Here is a 12,161-nt window from a genome sequence, read left to right as displayed (position 1 = left end):
GCAAAACAAATCATGTGGATCATATCTGTCTGACTGCCCCAACAAGTAGCACTTACTATTGTCAATTTACAGCCAGTGCTCACGTTGGGCCAATGAAACGGACTTGGTGGGCAAGACTTCATTTTCTTGCGCATTGGCGATTTGTTATAAATGATTACTGCCTTGCCAATCTTTGTCCGGCTTCCTAAGGTGTTGAAGTTTTGGAACATGCAGTGATGACCACTTGAAGTACAAATTTAAGACATTGAAACTCAACTCCACCTACTATGAATACAATGGGTAGTTAGGGCGTGAGGAATGCATTGCATTCACCCCATTCAGTAAATGGGCTCCATTCATTGTCAGTTCACATGATCGTTATCAGTCGGAACAGCTGTATGCTGAAAATTTCACACCTGAGACAACCCCAAAAGGAAGCACTTATGAAAAAGAAAACATTGGTGCATTCGTTTGAGGTCAACACAATGTGACTTGCTGAACATTTTACAATTGTTTCCGAATTGAAAAAAAAAAAACATAACGCAGTACGGGATGTACCCAGAACTACCTAAAAAGTAGCACCTACTAAATGTGGATCATATCTGTCCGACTGCTCCAACAAGCTGCAATTGGCTGGCAACTAGTTCAGGGTGTCCCCCGCCTACTGCCCGAAGATAGCTGGGATTGGCTCCAGCGCCCCCCGCGACCCTAGTGAGGAGAAGCGGTACAGATGATGGATGGATGGATAAATTCAATTGAAAAACTTTCACAAACTGTAGTATGCAAAGTGACCAGAACTACCCAACACGAAGCACTTATTGCTCACAGAACAGGATAGACTACATAAGGTGTGAATAAATTGGAAACAAACTGGCACATTGTGCTTCGTTGAAGTCAAGCAATTGCATTGAAAAAGTTTGACAGAGTGCGGTACAGTGAATCACCAGACCTACCCCAACAAGAAGCACTTACTCTTTTCAGAACACAAGTGAGTGCTTAGGTTTGAGTAAACATCGTGACGAAATGGCGTATTTCACTTGGCAATAGTCAAGTCACTCCATTGAAAATCCATGTCAGAAATCGTATAGAAAGTCATCAGTTCTGGGCCTAACAAGAAGCACTTTCGGCTTTCAGAAAATAAATGAGTGCTTAGGTTTGAGTAAGCTTGGTGACGAAATGGCATATTTAAACTAGATTGGGCCAAGACGTTGCATTGAAAAACTGTGACCAAATGTAGTATATGGAGTCACCATAATTACCCCAACAAGAAGCACTTACTGCTTCAGAACACAAGTGAGTGCTTAGTTTTGAGGAAGCTTGGTGACAAAATGTCATATTTAACTAGGTTGGGCATTGAAAAACTGTGACCTGAGTCACCATAATTACCCCAACAAGTAGCACTTACTGCTTCAGAACACAAGTGAGTGCTTAGTTTTGAGTAAGCTTGGTGATGAAATGTCATATTTATCTTGATTAAAATATAGACATTGCATTAAAAACTTTGTCAATGTGCTGTATCGAGAGTCTCCAGAACTACCCCACTAAAGTGCACTGAATGGTTTCAGAACACAAGTGGGTGCTTAGGTTTGTAGTAAACTTGGAGACAAATTAGAATATTTACCTTGGGTGAGGTCAAATCATTGCGTTGAATAGCTTGACCAAGTGCAGTATTGGAGAGTCACCAGAACAAAACTAAAAAGTATCAAATGAGTGCTTCGGTTAGAATCAACTTGGTGAGAAAATGGATTAATCGGCTTGGCTCAATTCAAGACAATGCATTGAATAACAGCGGAAGTAATGAGACTCATAGAAAGACAGTTTGATCAATTGAAGTGCTATTGGGAACAGATATATTAAGTCACATAATGCAAAACAAATCATGTGGATCATATCTGTCTGACTGCCCCAACAAGTAGCACTTACTATTGTCAATTTACAGCCAGTGCTCACGTTGGGCCAATGAAACGGACTTGGTGGGCAAGACTTCATTTTCTTGCGCATTGGCGATTTGTTATAAATGATTACTGCCTTGCCAATCTTTGTCCGGCTTCCTAAGGTGTTGAAGTTTTGGAACATGCAGTGATGACCACTTGAAGTACAAATTTAAGACATTGAAACTCAACTCCACCTACTATGAATACAATGGGTAGTTAGGGCGTGAGGAATGCATTGCATTCACCCCATTCAGTAAATGGGCTCCATTCATTGTCAGTTCACATGATCGTTATCAGTCGGAACAGCTGTATGCTGAAAATTTCACACCTGAGACAACCCCAAAAGGAAGCACTTATGAAAAAGAAAACATTGGTGCATTCGTTTGAGGTCAACACAATGTGACTTGCTGAACATTTTACAATTGTTTCCGAATTGAAAAAAAAAAAACATAACGCAGTACGGGATGTACCCAGAACTACCTAAAAAGTAGCACCTACTAAATGTGGATCATATCTGTCCGACTGCTCCAACAAGCTGCAATTGGCTGGCAACTAGTTCAGGGTGTCCCCCGCCTACTGCCCGAAGATAGCTGGGATTGGCTCCAGCGCCCCCCGCGACCCTAGTGAGGAGAAGCGGTACAGATGATGGATGGATGGATAAATTCAATTGAAAAACTATCACAAACTGTAGTATGCAAAGTGACCAGAACTACCCAACACGAAGCACTTATTGCTCACAGAACAGGATAGACTACATAAGGTGTGAATAAATTGGAAACAAACTGGCACATTGTGCTTCGTTGAAGTCAAGCAATTGCATTGAAAAAGTTTGACAGAGTGCGGTACAGTGAATCACCAGACCTACCCCAACAAGAAGCACTTACTCTTTTCAGAACACAAGTGAGTGCTTAGGTTTGAGTAAACATCGTGACGAAATGGCGTATTTCACTTGGCAATAGTCAAGTCACTCCATTGAAAATCCATGTCAGAAATCGTATAGAAAGTCATCAGTACTGGGCCTAACAAGAAGCACTTTCGGCTTTCAGAAAATAAATGGGTGCTTAGGTTTGAGTAAGCTTGGTGACGAAATGGCATATTTAAACTAGATTGGGCCAAGACGTTGCATTGAAAAACTGTGACCAAATGTAGTATATGGAGTCACCGTAATTACCCCAACAAGAAGCACTTACTGCTTCAGAACACAAGTGAGTGCTTAGTTTTGAGGAAGCTTGGTGACAAAATGTCATATTTAACTAGGTTGGGCATTGAAAAACTGTGACCTGAGTCACCATAATTACCCCAACAAGAAGCTTGGTGACAAAATGGCACATTTAACTAGGTTGGGTCAGGACATTGCATTGAAAACTGTGACCTGAGTCACCATAATTACCCCAACAAGAAGCACTTACTGCTTCAGAACACAAGTGAGTGCTTAGTTTTGAGTAAGCTTGGTGATGAAATGTCATATTTATCTTGATTAAAATATAGACATTGCATTAAAAACTTTGTCAATGTGCTGTATCGAGAGTCTCCAGAACTACCCCACTAAAGTGCACTGAATGGTTTCTGAACACAAGTGGGTGCTTAGGTTTGTAGTAAACTTGGAGACAAATTAGAATATTTACCTTGGTTGAGGTCAAATCATTGCATTGAATAGCTTGACCAAGTGCAGTATGGAGAGTCACCAGAACAAAACTAAAAAGTATCAAATGAGTGCTTCGGTTAGAATCAACTTGGTGAGAAAATGGATTATTCGGCTTGGCTGAATTCAAGACAATGCATTGAATAACAGCTGAAGTTATGAGACTCATAGAAAGACAGTTTGATCAATTGAAGTGCTATTGGGAACAGATATATTAAGTCACATAATGCAAAACAAATCATGTGGATCATATCTGTCTGACTGCCCCAACAAGTAGCACTTACTATTGTCAATTTACAGCCAGTGCTCACGTTGGGCCAATGAAACGGACTTGGTGGGCAAGACTTCATTTTCTTGCGCATCGGCGATTTGTTATAAATGATTACTGCCTTGCCAATCTTTGTCCGGCTTCCTAAGGTGTTGAAGTTTTGGAACATGCAGTGATGACCACTTGAAGTACAAATTTAAGACATTGAAACTCAACTCCACCTACTATGAATACAATGGGTAGTTAGGGCGTGAGGAATGCATTGCATTCTCCCCATTCAGTAAATGGGCTCCATTCATTGTCAGTTGACATGATCGTTATCAGTCGGAACAGCTGTATGCTGAAAATTTCACACCTGAGACAACCCCAAAAGGAAGCACTTATGAAAAAGAAAACATTGGTGCATTCGTTTGAGGTCAACACAATGTGACTTGCTGAACATTTTACAATTGTTTCCGAATTGAAAAAAAAAAAACATAACGCAGTACGGGATGTACCCAGAACTACCTAAAAAGTAGCACCTACTAAATGTGGATCATATCTGTCCGACTGCTCCAACAAGCTGCAATTGGCTGGCAACTAGTTCAGGGTGTCCCCCGCCTACTGCCCGAAGATAGCTGGGATTGGCTCCAGCGCCCCCCGCGACCCTAGTGAGGAGAAGCGGTACAGATGATGGATGGATGGATAAATTCAATTGAAAAACTTTCACAAACTGTAGTATGCAAAGTGACCAGAACTACCCAACACGAAGCACTTATTGCTCACAGAACAGGATAGACTACATAAGGTGTGAATAAATTGGAAACAAACTGGCACATTGTGCTTCGTTGAAGTCAAGCAATTGCATTGAAAAAGTTTGACAGAGTGCGGTACAGTGAATCACCAGACCTACCCCAACAAGAAGCACTTACTCTTTTCAGAACACAAGTGAGTGCTTAGGTTTGAGTAAACATCGTGACGAAATGGCGTATTTCACTTGGCAATAGTCAAGTCACTCCATTGAAAATCCATGTCAGAAATCGTATAGAAAGTCATCAGTTCTGGGCCTAACAAGAAGCACTTTCGGCTTTCAGAAAATAAATGAGTGCTTAGGTTTGAGTAAGCTTGGTGACGAAATGGCATATTTAAACTAGATTGGGCCAAGACGTTGCATTGAAAAACTGTGACCAAATGTAGTATATGGAGTCACCATAATTACCCCAACAAGAAGCACTTACTGCTTCAGAACACAAGTGAGTGCTTAGTTTTGAGGAAGCTTGGTGACAAAATGTCATATTTAACTAGGTTGGGCATTGAAAAACTGTGACCTGAGTCACCATAATTACCCCAACAAGTAGCACTTACTGCTTCAGAACACAAGTGAGTGCTTAGTTTTGAGTAAGCTTGGTGATGAAATGTCATATTTATCTTGATTAAAATATAGACATTGCATTAAAAACTTTGTCAATGTGCTGTATCGAGAGTCTCCAGAACTACCCCACTAAAGTGCACTGAATGGTTTCAGAACACAAGTGGGTGCTTAGGTTTGTAGTAAACTTGGAGACAAATTAGAATATTTACCTTGGGTGAGGTCAAATCATTGCGTTGAATAGCTTGACCAAGTGCAGTATTGGAGAGTCACCAGAACAAAACTAAAAAGTATCAAATGAGTGCTTCGGTTAGAATCAACTTGGTGAGAAAATGGATTAATCGGCTTGGCTCAATTCAAGACAATGCATTGAATAACAGCTGAAGTTATGAGACTCATAGAAAGACAGTTTGATCAATTGAAGTGCTATTGGGAACAGATATATTAAGTCACATAATGCAAAACAAATCATGTGGATCATATCTGTCTGACTGCCCCAACAAGTAGCACTTACTATTGTCAATTTACAGCCAGTGCTCACGTTGGGCCAATGAAACGGACTTGGTGGGCAAGACTTCATTTTCTTGCGCATTGGCGATTTTTTATAAATGATTACTGCCTTGCCAATCTTTGTCCGGCTTCCTAAGGTGTTGAAGTTTTGGAACATGCAGTGATGACCACTTGAAGTACAAATTTAAGACATTGAAACTCAACTCCACCTACTATGAATACAATGGGTAGTTAGGGCGTGAGGAATGCATTGCATTCACCCCATTCAGTAAATGGGCTCCATTCATTGTCAGTTCACATGATCGTTATCAGTCGGAACAGCTGTATGCTGAAAATTTCACACCTGAGACAACCCCAAAAGGAAGCACTTATGAAAAAGAAAACATTGGTGCATTCGTTTGAGGTCAACACAATGTGACTTGCTGAACATTTTACAATTGTTTCCGAATTGAAAAAAAAAAAACATAACGCAGTACGGGATGTACCCAGAACTACCTAAAAAGTAGCACCTACTAAATGTGGATCATATCTGTCCGACTGCTCCAACAAGCTGCAATTGGCTGGCAACTAGTTCAGGGTGTCCCCCGCCTACTGCCCGAAGATAGCTGGGATTGGCTCCAGCGCCCCCCGCGACCCTAGTGAGGAGAAGCGGTACAGATGATGGATGGATGGATAAATTCAATTGAAAAACTTTCACAAACTGTAGTATGCAAAGTGACCAGAACTACCCAACACGAAGCACTTATTGCTCACAGAACAGGATAGACTACATAAGGTGTGAATAAATTGGAAACAAACTGGCACATTGTGCTTCGTTGAAGTCAAGCAATTGCATTGAAAAAGTTTGACAGAGTGCGGTACAGTGAATCACCAGACCTACCCCAACAAGAAGCACTTACTCTTTTCAGAACACAAGTGAGTGCTTAGGTTTGAGTAAACATCGTGACGAAATGGCGTATTTCACTTGGCAATAGTCAAGTCACTCCATTGAAAATCCATGTCAGAAATCGTATAGAAAGTCATCAGTACTGGGCCTAACAAGAAGCACTTTCGGCTTTCAGAAAATAAATGGGTGCTTAGGTTTGAGTAAGCTTGGTGACGAAATGGCATATTTAAACTAGATTGGGCCAAGACGTTGCATTGAAAAACTGTGACCAAATGTAGTATATGGAGTCACCGTAATTACCCCAACAAGAAGCACTTACTGCTTCAGAACACAAGTGAGTGCTTAGTTTTGAGGAAGCTTGGTGACAAAATGTCATATTTAACTAGGTTGGGCATTGAAAAACTGTGACCTGAGTCACCATAATTACCCCAACAAGAAGCTTGGTGACAAAATGGCACATTTAACTAGGTTGGGTCAGGACATTGCATTGAAAACTGTGACCTGAGTCACCATAATTACCCCAACAAGAAGCACTTACTGCTTCAGAACACAAGTGAGTGCTTAGTTTTGAGTAAGCTTGGTGATGAAATGTCATATTTATCTTGATTAAAATATAGACATTGCATTAAAAACTTTGTCAATGTGCTGTATCGAGAGTCTCCAGAACTACCCCACTAAAGTGCACTGAATGGTTTCTGAACACAAGTGGGTGCTTAGGTTTGTAGTAAACTTGGAGACAAATTAGAATATTTACCTTGGTTGAGGTCAAATCATTGCATTGAATAGCTTGACCAAGTGCAGTATGGAGAGTCACCAGAACAAAACTAAAAAGTATCAAATGAGTGCTTCGGTTAGAATCAACTTGGTGAGAAAATGGATTATTCGGCTTGGCTGAATTCAAGACAATGCATTGAATAACAGCTGAAGTTATGAGACTCATAGAAAGACAGTTTGATCAATTGAAGTGCTATTGGGAACAGATATATTAAGTCACATAATGCAAAACAAATCATGTGGATCATATCTGTCTGACTGCCCCAACAAGTAGCACTTACTATTGTCAATTTACAGCCAGTGCTCACGTTGGGCCAATGAAACGGACTTGGTGGGCAAGACTTCATTTTCTTGCGCATCGGCGATTTGTTATAAATGATTACTGCCTTGCCAATCTTTGTCCGGCTTCCTAAGGTGTTGAAGTTTTGGAACATGCAGTGATGACCACTTGAAGTACAAATTTAAGACATTGAAACTCAACTCCACCTACTATGAATACAATGGGTAGTTAGGGCGTGAGGAATGCATTGCATTCTCCCCATTCAGTAAATGGGCTCCATTCATTGTCAGTTGACATGATCGTTATCAGTCGGAACAGCTGTATGCTGAAAATTTCACACCTGAGACAACCCCAAAAGGAAGCACTTATGAAAAAGAAAACATTGGTGCATTCGTTTGAGGTCAACACAATGTGACTTGCTGAACATTTTACAATTGTTTCCGAATTGAAAAAAAAAAAACATAACGCAGTACGGGATGTACCCAGAACTACCTAAAAAGTAGCACCTACTAAATGTGGATCATATCTGTCCGACTGCTCCAACAAGCTGCAATTGGCTGGCAACTAGTTCAGGGTGTCCCCCGCCTACTGCCCGAAGATAGCTGGGATTGGCTCCAGCGCCCCCCGCGACCCTAGTGAGGAGAAGCGGTACAGATGATGGATGGATGGATAAATTCAATTGAAAAACTTTCACAAACTGTAGTATGCAAAGTGACCAGAACTACCCAACACGAAGCACTTATTGCTCACAGAACAGGATAGACTACATAAGGTGTGAATAAATTGGAAACAAACTGGCACATTGTGCTTCGTTGAAGTCAAGCAATTGCATTGAAAAAGTTTGACAGAGTGCGGTACAGTGAATCACCAGACCTACCCCAACAAGAAGCACTTACTCTTTTCAGAACACAAGTGAGTGCTTAGGTTTGAGTAAACATCGTGACGAAATGGCGTATTTCACTTGGCAATAGTCAAGTCACTCCATTGAAAATCCATGTCAGAAATCGTATAGAAAGTCATCAGTTCTGGGCCTAACAAGAAGCACTTTCGGCTTTCAGAAAATAAATGAGTGCTTAGGTTTGAGTAAGCTTGGTGACGAAATGGCATATTTAAACTAGATTGGGCCAAGACGTTGCATTGAAAAACTGTGACCAAATGTAGTATATGGAGTCACCATAATTACCCCAACAAGAAGCACTTACTGCTTCAGAACACAAGTGAGTGCTTAGTTTTGAGGAAGCTTGGTGACAAAATGTCATATTTAACTAGGTTGGGCATTGAAAAACTGTGACCTGAGTCACCATAATTACCCCAACAAGTAGCACTTACTGCTTCAGAACACAAGTGAGTGCTTAGTTTTGAGTAAGCTTGGTGATGAAATGTCATATTTATCTTGATTAAAATATAGACATTGCATTAAAAACTTTGTCAATGTGCTGTATCGAGAGTCTCCAGAACTACCCCACTAAAGTGCACTGAATGGTTTCAGAACACAAGTGGGTGCTTAGGTTTGTAGTAAACTTGGAGACAAATTAGAATATTTACCTTGGGTGAGGTCAAATCATTGCGTTGAATAGCTTGACCAAGTGCAGTATTGGAGAGTCACCAGAACAAAACTAAAAAGTATCAAATGAGTGCTTCGGTTAGAATCAACTTGGTGAGAAAATGGATTAATCGGCTTGGCTCAATTCAAGACAATGCATTGAATAACAGCGGAAGTAATGAGACTCATAGAAAGACAGTTTGATCAATTGAAGTGCTATTGGGAACAGATATATTAAGTCACATAATGCAAAACAAATCATGTGGATCATATCTGTCTGACTGCCCCAACAAGTAGCACTTACTATTGTCAATTTACAGCCAGTGCTCACGTTGGGCCAATGAAACGGACTTGGTGGGCAAGACTTCATTTTCTTGCGCATTGGCGATTTGTTATAAATGATTACTGCCTTGCCAATCTTTGTCCGGCTTCCTAAGGTGTTGAAGTTTTGGAACATGCAGTGATGACCACTTGAAGTACAAATTTAAGACATTGAAACTCAACTCCACCTACTATGAATACAATGGGTAGTTAGGGCGTGAGGAATGCATTGCATTCACCCCATTCAGTAAATGGGCTCCATTCATTGTCAGTTCACATGATCGTTATCAGTCGGAACAGCTGTATGCTGAAAATTTCACACCTGAGACAACCCCAAAAGGAAGCACTTATGAAAAAGAAAACATTGGTGCATTCGTTTGAGGTCAACACAATGTGACTTGCTGAACATTTTACAATTGTTTCCGAATTGAAAAAAAAAAAACATAACGCAGTACGGGATGTACCCAGAACTACCTAAAAAGTAGCACCTACTAAATGTGGATCATATCTGTCCGACTGCTCCAACAAGCTGCAATTGGCTGGCAACTAGTTCAGGGTGTCCCCCGCCTACTGCCCGAAGATAGCTGGGATTGGCTCCAGCGCCCCCCGCGACCCTAGTGAGGAGAAGCGGTACAGATGATGGATGGATGGATAAATTCAATTGAAAAACTATCACAAACTGTAGTATGCAAAGTGACCAGAACTACCCAACACGAAGCACTTATTGCTCACAGAACAGGATAGACTACATAAGGTGTGAATAAATTGGAAACAAACTGGCACATTGTGCTTCGTTGAAGTCAAGCAATTGCATTGAAAAAGTTTGACAGAGTGCGGTACAGTGAATCACCAGACCTACCCCAACAAGAAGCACTTACTCTTTTCAGAACACAAGTGAGTGCTTAGGTTTGAGTAAACATCGTGACGAAATGGCGTATTTCACTTGGCAATAGTCAAGTCACTCCATTGAAAATCCATGTCAGAAATCGTATAGAAAGTCATCAGTACTGGGCCTAACAAGAAGCACTTTCGGCTTTCAGAAAATAAATGGGTGCTTAGGTTTGAGTAAGCTTGGTGACGAAATGGCATATTTAAACTAGATTGGGCCAAGACGTTGCATTGAAAAACTGTGACCAAATGTAGTATATGGAGTCACCGTAATTACCCCAACAAGAAGCACTTACTGCTTCAGAACACAAGTGAGTGCTTAGTTTTGAGGAAGCTTGGTGACAAAATGTCATATTTAACTAGGTTGGGCATTGAAAAACTGTGACCTGAGTCACCATAATTACCCCAACAAGAAGCTTGGTGACAAAATGGCACATTTAACTAGGTTGGGTCAGGACATTGCATTGAAAACTGTGACCTGAGTCACCATAATTACCCCAACAAGAAGCACTTACTGCTTCAGAACACAAGTGAGTGCTTAGTTTTGAGTAAGCTTGGTGATGAAATGTCATATTTATCTTGATTAAAATATAGACATTGCATTAAAAACTTTGTCAATGTGCTGTATCGAGAGTCTCCAGAACTACCCCACTAAAGTGCACTGAATGGTTTCTGAACACAAGTGGGTGCTTAGGTTTGTAGTAAACTTGGAGACAAATTAGAATATTTACCTTGGTTGAGGTCAAATCATTGCATTGAATAGCTTGACCAAGTGCAGTATGGAGAGTCACCAGAACAAAACTAAAAAGTATCAAATGAGTGCTTCGGTTAGAATCAACTTGGTGAGAAAATGGATTATTCGGCTTGGCTGAATTCAAGACAATGCATTGAATAACAGCTGAAGTTATGAGACTCATAGAAAGACAGTTTGATCAATTGAAGTGCTATTGGGAACAGATATATTAAGTCACATAATGCAAAACAAATCATGTGGATCATATCTGTCTGACTGCCCCAACAAGTAGCACTTACTATTGTCAATTTACAGCCAGTGCTCACGTTGGGCCAATGAAACGGACTTGGTGGGCAAGACTTCATTTTCTTGCGCATCGGCGATTTGTTATAAATGATTACTGCCTTGCCAATCTTTGTCCGGCTTCCTAAGGTGTTGAAGTTTTGGAACATGCAGTGATGACCACTTGAAGTACAAATTTAAGACATTGAAACTCAACTCCACCTACTATGAATACAATGGGTAGTTAGGGCGTGAGGAATGCATTGCATTCTCCCCATTCAGTAAATGGGCTCCATTCATTGTCAGTTGACATGATCGTTATCAGTCGGAACAGCTGTATGCTGAAAATTTCACACCTGAGACAACCCCAAAAGGAAGCACTTATGAAAAAGAAAACATTGGTGCATTCGTTTGAGGTCAACACAATGTGACTTGCTGAACATTTTACAATTGTTTCCGAATTGAAAAAAAAAAAACATAACGCAGTACGGGATGTACCCAGAACTACCTAAAAAGTAGCACCTACTAAATGTGGATCATATCTGTCCGACTGCTCCAACAAGCTGCAATTGGCTGGCAACTAGTTCAGGGTGTCCCCCGCCTACTGCCCGAAGATAGCTGGGATTGGCTCCAGCGCCCCCCGCGACCCTAGTGAGGAGAAGCGGTACAGATGATGGATGGATGGATAAATTCAATTGAAAAACTTTCACAAACTGTAGTATGCAAAGTGACCAGAACTACCCAACACGAAGCACTTATTGCTCACAGAACAG

The sequence above is a fragment of the Idiotropiscis lumnitzeri genome, chromosome 13, assembly GCF_059441095.1.
Source record: "Idiotropiscis lumnitzeri isolate Australia: NSW breed Sydney's pygmy pipehorse chromosome 13, RoL_Ilum_1.0, whole genome shotgun sequence".
NCBI classification, from domain to species: domain Eukaryota; kingdom Metazoa; phylum Chordata; class Actinopteri; order Syngnathiformes; family Syngnathidae; genus Idiotropiscis; species Idiotropiscis lumnitzeri.
The sequence above is the reverse complement of the archived record's forward strand: the minus strand, read 5'-3'. Positions refer to the sequence as shown.